The sequence below is a fragment of the Ammospiza nelsoni genome, chromosome 25, assembly GCF_027579445.1.
Source record: "Ammospiza nelsoni isolate bAmmNel1 chromosome 25, bAmmNel1.pri, whole genome shotgun sequence".
In the NCBI taxonomy this organism is placed as follows: Eukaryota; Metazoa; Chordata; class Aves; order Passeriformes; family Passerellidae; genus Ammospiza; species Ammospiza nelsoni.
This window is the reverse complement of record NC_080657.1, coordinates 3,281,565-3,289,384: the sequence shown is the minus strand read 5'-3', so window position 1 is coordinate 3,289,384 and position 7,820 is coordinate 3,281,565. Positions and strand designations below refer to the sequence as shown.

Genomic DNA, 7,820 nt, shown 5'->3' with positions numbered 1-7,820 from the left:
GCTGGTAAAGGACGGACCCCCAGCCCTGCCCGCTCAGGGCACCGAGGGGAGCCCAGCCCCACGCAGGGCACAGCACATCAGCATTCCTGGGAGCAGGGTCCGGCCCCACGGCGGCTGCTCTCCGGGGGAAGCCATTGAGGGGGGATTAGCTGTCTGATGCCCCCCTTGCTCAGGCGCTTAATACAGAAAACAAACACCCTTGTGCACCCAGCGGCCTCCATCCCGACGGGCTTTCTCCGTGCCCGTTGCCTGAGCAACCCTAATCTGCCTCGCGGGGCACACCGGGGCCCTGCACCCCGCTCCCGGGGCTGCGGCAGCGCCGGCCGTGTCCCGGTGATGTCCCCGTTGTGTCCCCGCTGTGTCCCCGCGGTGTCCCCGCTCTGTCCCCGTGGTGTCCCCGCTGTGTCTTGGCCATGTCCCGGCTGTGCCTGGCACGCGGCTGCCAGCGGGATGCCCACGGCTCCTCCGCCCCGGGCATGGGCAGCACACGGTGCCCGGGACAGGCAGGTGCCGGCATCCCGTTCTCCTGGGGCTGGGGCACCTCTGTGCTGGTGTGTGTGATTTCAAACTGTGCCAAGACACGAGGCCGCAGGACCCGGCTGCACTGGCACTGTTGTGCCCAGAGCAACGGGATTTTCAGGGTGGTAGAGTTACCCCACCACAGAAGTGGGGATCATGTCCTCCTGAGGCCCTGTGTCCACAAAGGACATTGGGTGAGCATGGGGGCGACGCTGCTCCAGCCCTGGGCTGCCAAGAGGGGGAAAGAAGGTTGGAGGCCATTCACCCCATCCCAGGGTGGGCTCTGCACATGGAGGGGGCCCTTTTCCCACCCTGTGGCTGCTCCTGCTGGCAGCAGCATCCCGGGGCACAGGGCATCCCTGCGCGGGGGAAGGCGGGCGGGTCTGGGGGCCGTGCCCGGGCCCCCTGTCCCGGGTGGGGTGGCGAGGAGGGGCCGGGGGGGCGGGGGCAGAGGGGCCGCGCTCTCGGGGTGCGGTGCGCGCAGTCTCCCTCCCTCCTGCCCGAGGAACGAGCAGCGCGGCCGGGCTGGGACCGCCGAGGGGAGAGAGGAAAAAAGAGGGAAAAGAGAGAAATCGCAGCACCCGCTCCCCGCACCCCGCGCACCTTTGGTCCCGCTCCGCATCCCCCGCACCCCTGATCCCGCTCCGCATCCCTCTCTCGGCATCCCCCCGTCCCGCTCGGCATCCCCCGCGCCCCCGGCCCCGCTCCGCCCTCCCGCCCGCCCCGCTCCGCCCCGCGGGGTGCCCGGCCCGGCCCGGCCCGGCCCGCCGCTCCCGCCAGCGGCCGCCCGTGCCCGCCGCTCCGCTCCGCTCCGCTCCGCCGCGCCGACGGGAGCTGAGGTAAGGTCCGCGCCGCTCCGCCGGGACGGGTCAGGGCTCCCGGTGCCGCTCCCGGTGCCGCTCCCGGTGCCGCTCGTCTGCGCATCCCGCGGGTTGCGCCGGGCTCGGGCAAGAATTGATCCCGTGGATTTCCCAGTCACGAGTCCCGCTGTTCTGATGCCTTTTCCCCGAGGAACACTCCAGCCATCCCTTTTCGGGCAGGTCTGAGCCCGCTTTCCTCTACTTCACCTTTTCTCATCGTTTCTCCCTCCTCTGACCATCCCGTTCCCAGTGAATCCTCCCCAGAGCCTTTGCCGTCTCCCAGTGCCCAGCCCCTTCTTTCTGCTGTTAGGAAATGTTTGTGAGAACAAAAGTGTTTCGGAGAAAGTGCCGTGGCCTTTGGGACAGCCACTGCTGGCACTCACTGCTCCAGCCCTGCCTGGAGTCCCGTCCCCTCCCGCAGCTCCAACATCTGCACCGGGTACCGGCACCATTCCCGGGTACTGCGTTCCACAAAAACCTTGGGAAACACCAGGTGCTTATTTTTTTTTAAGAGTGTTGCTGTTAATTGGCTCCTGAGCTACCAGGTTCTCCGGCTTTGAACATTCCCAATAAGCCAGGAAAGATCCCCCCTGTACGGTAGCCCCAGGCCAGGCAATAACCTACCGGAGATATTTCTCATCTATGGGCAGCTTTGCTATAAGGAACATGTTTAATAAATCATAAGGCCGGTGAATTCCTGGGATTTTTATTGCTTCTGTAAAAATGCAGTTTTGATCCGTCTGCGAGGGATATTGGGAAACAAAGCGGCTCCTTTCAGAGCCGGATCCTACGAATTTAGGACACGGACCTGGCAGCAGGGCTGGTGGCTGGGAGCCCCCTGGGCAGGGGCAGTGCTGTGGTGGGGCTGTCCTGTCCCTGCTCTTTTAGGAACCAATATAACCCAGGTGCCTGAACCCCATCTTGGCTTTCCTCACTCCTCTGGGGCTCTGGACACAACCGCGTGTGTGGAGCCGAGGCAGCGATGCCAGGGGAAACATCACAGCTGGAAACGCTGCAGGGCTGCACCAGGCTTCCAGTTACATTTTTCCTCCTCGCCCTGCTGCCCGAAGGGAAAAGAAGCAGCAAAACCCAAAAGTGCTAAAAAATGGGAGAGGTTCTTGCAGGAAGACTCGCCTGGTTTCCATCAGCCCAACTGACCCCATCTCCCAGCAGCGGGGCGGTGGATTGTCCCAGCTCCCACATTGGCCAGAGGAATGGCAATAAAGCAATTTTCTTTGCCTCTTCCAATCTGAAAACTGGGGTTTAGAAGCAGGAGCAGAGCCAAAACGCAAACAGCACACAGAGATGTGAATCCAGCAGCTGTCAGGGGCTCATTGGGAATTTGGAAACCACGAGTGCTGCGGCCAGGGCAGTTGGTTGTGGGTTGGAATAGGTGGTGGAGGCTCTGCCCCGCTGCACTGGGCCAAACTGAGAGGCCAGGCTGCCCTTGTCCGAGGAGGCAGCAGTTTGGTGATCGGGATTTGTCCCGTCTCCTGCCATGCCTTTGTTTTAGGCTGTGCAGAGCCGGGCCACAGAGGCGGGGAGGGAGCATTTCTTTGTACAGGGAAGCATTTAAATTCTTTGCAGTGATTCATATATTCCATTCATATGAAACACAGTCCTGCCGAGTGTGAATGGGGACTGAGGGGGGATTTTTTGAAGGCAATAAGCCCTAGAAGTGTCAAAAGTTATTCACACCTTGGTGAAATCAAGGATATTTCTGCCCGTGGCTCTTGGCAGGGGCTCAGCACAGCTCGCCTTGCGTTGGGTTTTTGGTTTCCCACTTGGATACGGAGCAGGGGGAGCACAGGGGCAGCGCTCCCATTCCCTGTGCCCAGTGCTGGAAGATTCCTGGTGCCAGAGGGGCCTGGCATGGGCTGTGCCCAGGGGTTGTGGTTTGGATTCTCTGGGGTCACAAATGCCCAGAAAGCCCCAGGGCTGGTGAGCAGCCACCTCTTGGTGAGCCCATGGCTGGGCGAGGTTCTGCCCCTCCACTGATGGTCACTAAGGCTGTAGCCATCGCTACAGATCAGCTGTGCCCATCGGGGCAGAGCCTGCCTTGCTTGCCCTCAGCACAGGGCACAGGAGCAGCCCAGAGAGGAGCCTTTTTGGGGGGTGCTGGGACCTTGGTGAGGGTCTCCTGGGGTCAGGCATGACCCTGGGGTCACTGAGCTGCTCTGGGGGCCTGCCAAGTCCCTGTTGAGGAGCATTAGTTTGGGGGGAATCAAGTGGAGTGGCTGAGGGCCAAGATGCAGGGGCATCACCCCAATGCCACATGGTGCCGCAGGTGTGGGGGCAGCACCTGTGGGGAGCTCCTGCCTCTGCTGGCTGCTCCAGGATGCTTTGAACCACTGTAAATCCTCCCCGAAGGAACTGCAAGACAGTTTTATGGCTGCTGGGGAGGCAGATTAGCAGGGTGCTGTTTTCAGAGCTGATCCATCACGGGACGCTGTGCGGTGCAGCCTCTGCTGGGGAGGTGGAGGTGAAACCGCCCGGTTTTAATGCTCTGTCTGCTCCTGGGTCTGTGATGTGAGAGGCAAAACCTCCTCCACAGGCCCTGCATGCCATGGCCAGGCTCCTCACACCGCTACAATATCAAGGGGATTTGGGCAGTGGCACCTGCAAAAGGCATTAACCCGGTGGGGAGGGCATGGGGCCGGTCCCGTCTGTCCGTCTGTCCCCACACACCCCTCTGTCATTGTCTCCTATTTCATCTTGTCCACAGCCCAGGAAGGAACAGAGTTTCCATTCCTCTGCACTGAAGAAAATATCTGTGACAATAAAATCTCATAGTTGAGAAGAGGGAGGGATAAAAAGACACCAAATTGCATTTGTCTTCCCTCAGTTTCTCAATCCCACGTTTTTCCCTCTGGGAGAGGGTGCAAGCCCACTGTGGGGCACTTGCTGGACTCTGAGCATCCCCAGCCCCCCATGCACTTTAGTCACAGCTAATTAGAGAGGGCAATTATCTGGTTTAACAAAGATGGGATGGCATTGACACATGCCCATTCCCTCTTTTGCACTCAGGGGCTCCCTGTGCAAAAGACCCACTGGGGACATTTGGGGAGCAGGGCAGGGTGCTGCTGGAACCTGGCTGTGTCCTGCAGCAATCCAGTGGGATTGGGACCCTCAGGGGGGCTGTGAGGCAGGGGTGACACCCCACACCACGTCCCCCCAGCTCTCCCCTCCTGCTCAGGGCTCAGCTGCTTCCCTGCGTTGGCGACTTGGACGCCGGCACAGACATAATAAACCGCTTTTCCTTTTCCCCCTGTCACCGGAGCCGCTCCTGAGTCACATCCCTGGCTGCCTGGCTCTTCCCCAGGGCTGTCTGCTCTGGCTGCATAACCCTGCACATCAAAGCAATGGGATCCATCCCGGCCGGGAAGGGCTGCGGGGATGGCAGCGCTCAGGGAAACATCTGCAGGGGCCGGGGGGGGCAGCGCTGGCCTGGTGCTGGGATGGGATTGTGATGCTCTGCTCCCCAACAGCCTGGCTCAGCCCTGGGCATTGCTGGGCTGCCCCAGAGAGCTGCAGGAGCTGGGCTCTTTAGCAAAGCCACATCCTGCCCTGTTCTTGCAGGAGCACCCCAGGAGCAGGGACCCCACAGTTCCTGATGGCTGCTGCATCCCTGCAGTGCTCCCGAGCTTGGCTGGGGGCTGCAGGTGGGAGATGGGTCCCAAAAAGGACCAAAGGTGGCAGTGTGAGGGTGTCTGCTGTCCCCTCAGCCCAGTGCTCCCATGGCCTCTGGCCCCAGTGTCAGCCAAGTTCACAGAGCGAAGCTCCAGCTCACAGGCGGCAGCAGCAGCCAAAATCTGCAGAGCAGCCAGGTCTGGTCTCTGTGACCTTCCCTGGGGCCGAGCCCGTCCTGCTGGCCCATCTGGAGATGTTTGTCCTCAGAGGCTCTTCCAGGCTCCTCCATCCAGGACAGGGCTTGGCAGGGAGCAGTCAGGGAGGAGGAGAGGACTTCAGTGTCCACCTGCTGTGGATGCAGTGGCCGATGCAACGCCTTGCCCAGCTTGGTTGTTTTGCACCAAAAACCCGAGTCCTTATTTCTTTCAGCATCCCCAGCCCAAGTTCTGCCCTCTCCAGGCAGGATGTGGCCCCAGGAACTGCCCCAAAGCAGAAGATTTCTGCAGACCTGCTGCACGCTGGAGCAGCCTGGCAATGCTGGACCCCTGGGACCCTGCAGTGCTCCTGTGCCTGCCCCACAGAGCTCTGGCTGTCGCTGAGAGCCTCTTTATTGTTCTGGTGGAGGGTTTTGTTTCACTGCTGCCTTCCAAGTTCCCAGGGATCTAAATTCTAAAGCAGGGTCTTGTAAAGAGCCCTGTCCAGATGGGCGAGATGATATTGCCATATCAGATGAGAACTATCCCTGGCTTTATCCACAGACAATGCAGCAGTGGGAGCAAACAAGGATAGAGCCTTTCTTCCGAGGCACATTAGCCAAATAAGAGCCTTCACTTTGTTTTGTGCCGAAACCTAAGGCCCTGAGGCCAGACCACCTCAGGGAGCTGCCCCATCCCTGCAGCCACAGGAGGATTTGCACTTTTCCCCGTTTTCCTGGCAGGGCAGGGCGGCAGGTCCTGCCCATCTCATTGCTGTCCTGGCAGGGTGGTGTCCATTCCCCCAGGGCTGGGAAGGTCTCAGGGACTGGGCAGCACTCAGGCCTCTCCTGTCCTTGGATGCCACAGGAGGTGGAAGATGCTTTGGTTGTGCCTCATCGTTTGTGGGAACCCTCTCAGAACAGTCGGGGCATCTGAGGCTGCTCCATGCACTCATTTGTGGTGATGCACAAACCCTGTGGCCAATTCACCTGCTTTCAGATTTCATTACAAGGCCCAGAATTCAGCCCAGGTTTGTTTTAAGAAGTTACCGGAGGCTGAGAGAGCCTGGGACTGATTTATGGCTTCCCATCAAAATCATATGGTTCCTCCACGAAACTTGGAAGCTCTGGCTGCATTTTTCCTTTGGAGATTTTGGCTCTGCTCCAAGGCTGGGAGTGTGAATCCAGGGTGTGCATCAGGGCTGGAGCATTCGGGTGCTGTGACTGAAATGGAGGAGATATGGATCACCAAGGAGAATATTTAATGTCAGGACAACACAGCCATGTTCTCAGGGAAGCACTGATAAGGCAGTGGGAGGCTTGGCACGGCACAGAGCTGCAGCAGGTCCTTTGCTCTCACTGTAGCTTTCATTTCAACACTCAGCACTTATCACCCTCACATCCTGCTCCGTGTCAGCAGCCAGAGCAGCATCTCCTGAGCTGCTGTGCCCAGCCAGGCTGGGAAGTTCCACTGCCCTCCCTGAAGCCCTGCTCTGGGCTAGCAGGGTGAGCTGCCAGTGCCCACCGGGGTTAAATATGTGGGCTTTTGCCAGAGAAGCATATTTCCACCCTGAAACATGCATTGTCAATGACTGCAGAAAGGTATTTCTCTCTGTTGCCTGTACTGTGAGCCAGCGGACAAGAACAAGACGACTTTTATTGCTATTTCTTCATATTTCCTGATATTGCCAGTCTGGCACTCACAACCCACAGGCAGATCCTGACCTGGGCCTGGGTTTGGATTACAGTGGCGATACCTTTGTCTTTGCTTTGCCTTTAATTTCAGATTCTTTGGGCCCTGTAGGGGCTGAGCTGATAACCCTGGAGGGCAGAGCCCACAGCCCCAGGGTGGGCAGCTTGGGTCAAGGGCAGACACCAAACCAGGCACACAGATTCATTAAGGTTGGAAAAGCCCTTCAAGATCATCAAGCCCACCCTTCAACCAAACACCCCATGCCCACTAAGCCGTGCTGTGAAGTGCCACATCTGTTTTTTGAACACTTCCAGGGATTCTGACTCCATCACATCCCTGGGGAGCCTCTTCCACAGCTGGACCCAGGCCAACCCCCTGCCCCTCACAGCAGCTCAAGCACCCCAAAGCCCAGTGATTGCCAAGGGCCCACAGACCCCTGAGGGTCCCATTGTGGGGGTCTCAGCCTCTGGCTCACGGCAGTGCAGGAACAGAGGAAAAGAGCTTTGTGTTACATAAATAACAAGGTCAGAGCCTGCGAGCTGCTCCTGCTGCGCGCGTCCTGCCGAGCATCCCCGGCACGGGGGCCAGCGGGACGGCGGAGCCGCTCCAGGGCTTGGGTGCCTTTATGGTTTCAATTTAATGGCTTTTTAAAGTCGAGATGAAAGGGAAAGGCGGGCAGGGCCACAGCAGTTCCCCTGTCTGCATCCCAAGGAAGCTGGTGGGGCTGTGCCGAGCACCGGTGGCTCCGTGCCCGCTTCCCGATCCTCCCTTGCTCCTTCCCACCGCCGGCACAGACACGTCCTCACCACGAACACACTCTGTCCCTGCCAGCTCTGTGCTGTGCTGGCAAGTGCCAGCTCATGTGGCAGCGTGACCTGACCCCTCAAGGCCTGGTTTGGGACACTCAGGTGTCCAGCACTGCCCC

The 7,820-nt window shown here is 59.5% G+C and overlaps 1 protein-coding gene across 1 annotated transcript in view; it reads left to right on the top strand.

The window, feature by feature from the left end:
* Positions 1-1,294: 1,294 nt before the first annotated feature.
* Positions 1,295-7,820, top strand: part of COL8A2 (collagen type VIII alpha 2 chain) — a 31,016-nt gene continuing 24,490 nt past the window's right edge. The window contains exon 1 of the mRNA XM_059488864.1: positions 1,295-1,358. The gene's annotated coding sequence lies outside the window, so the exon portion shown is untranslated. The remainder of the gene's footprint in view (positions 1,359-7,820) is intronic.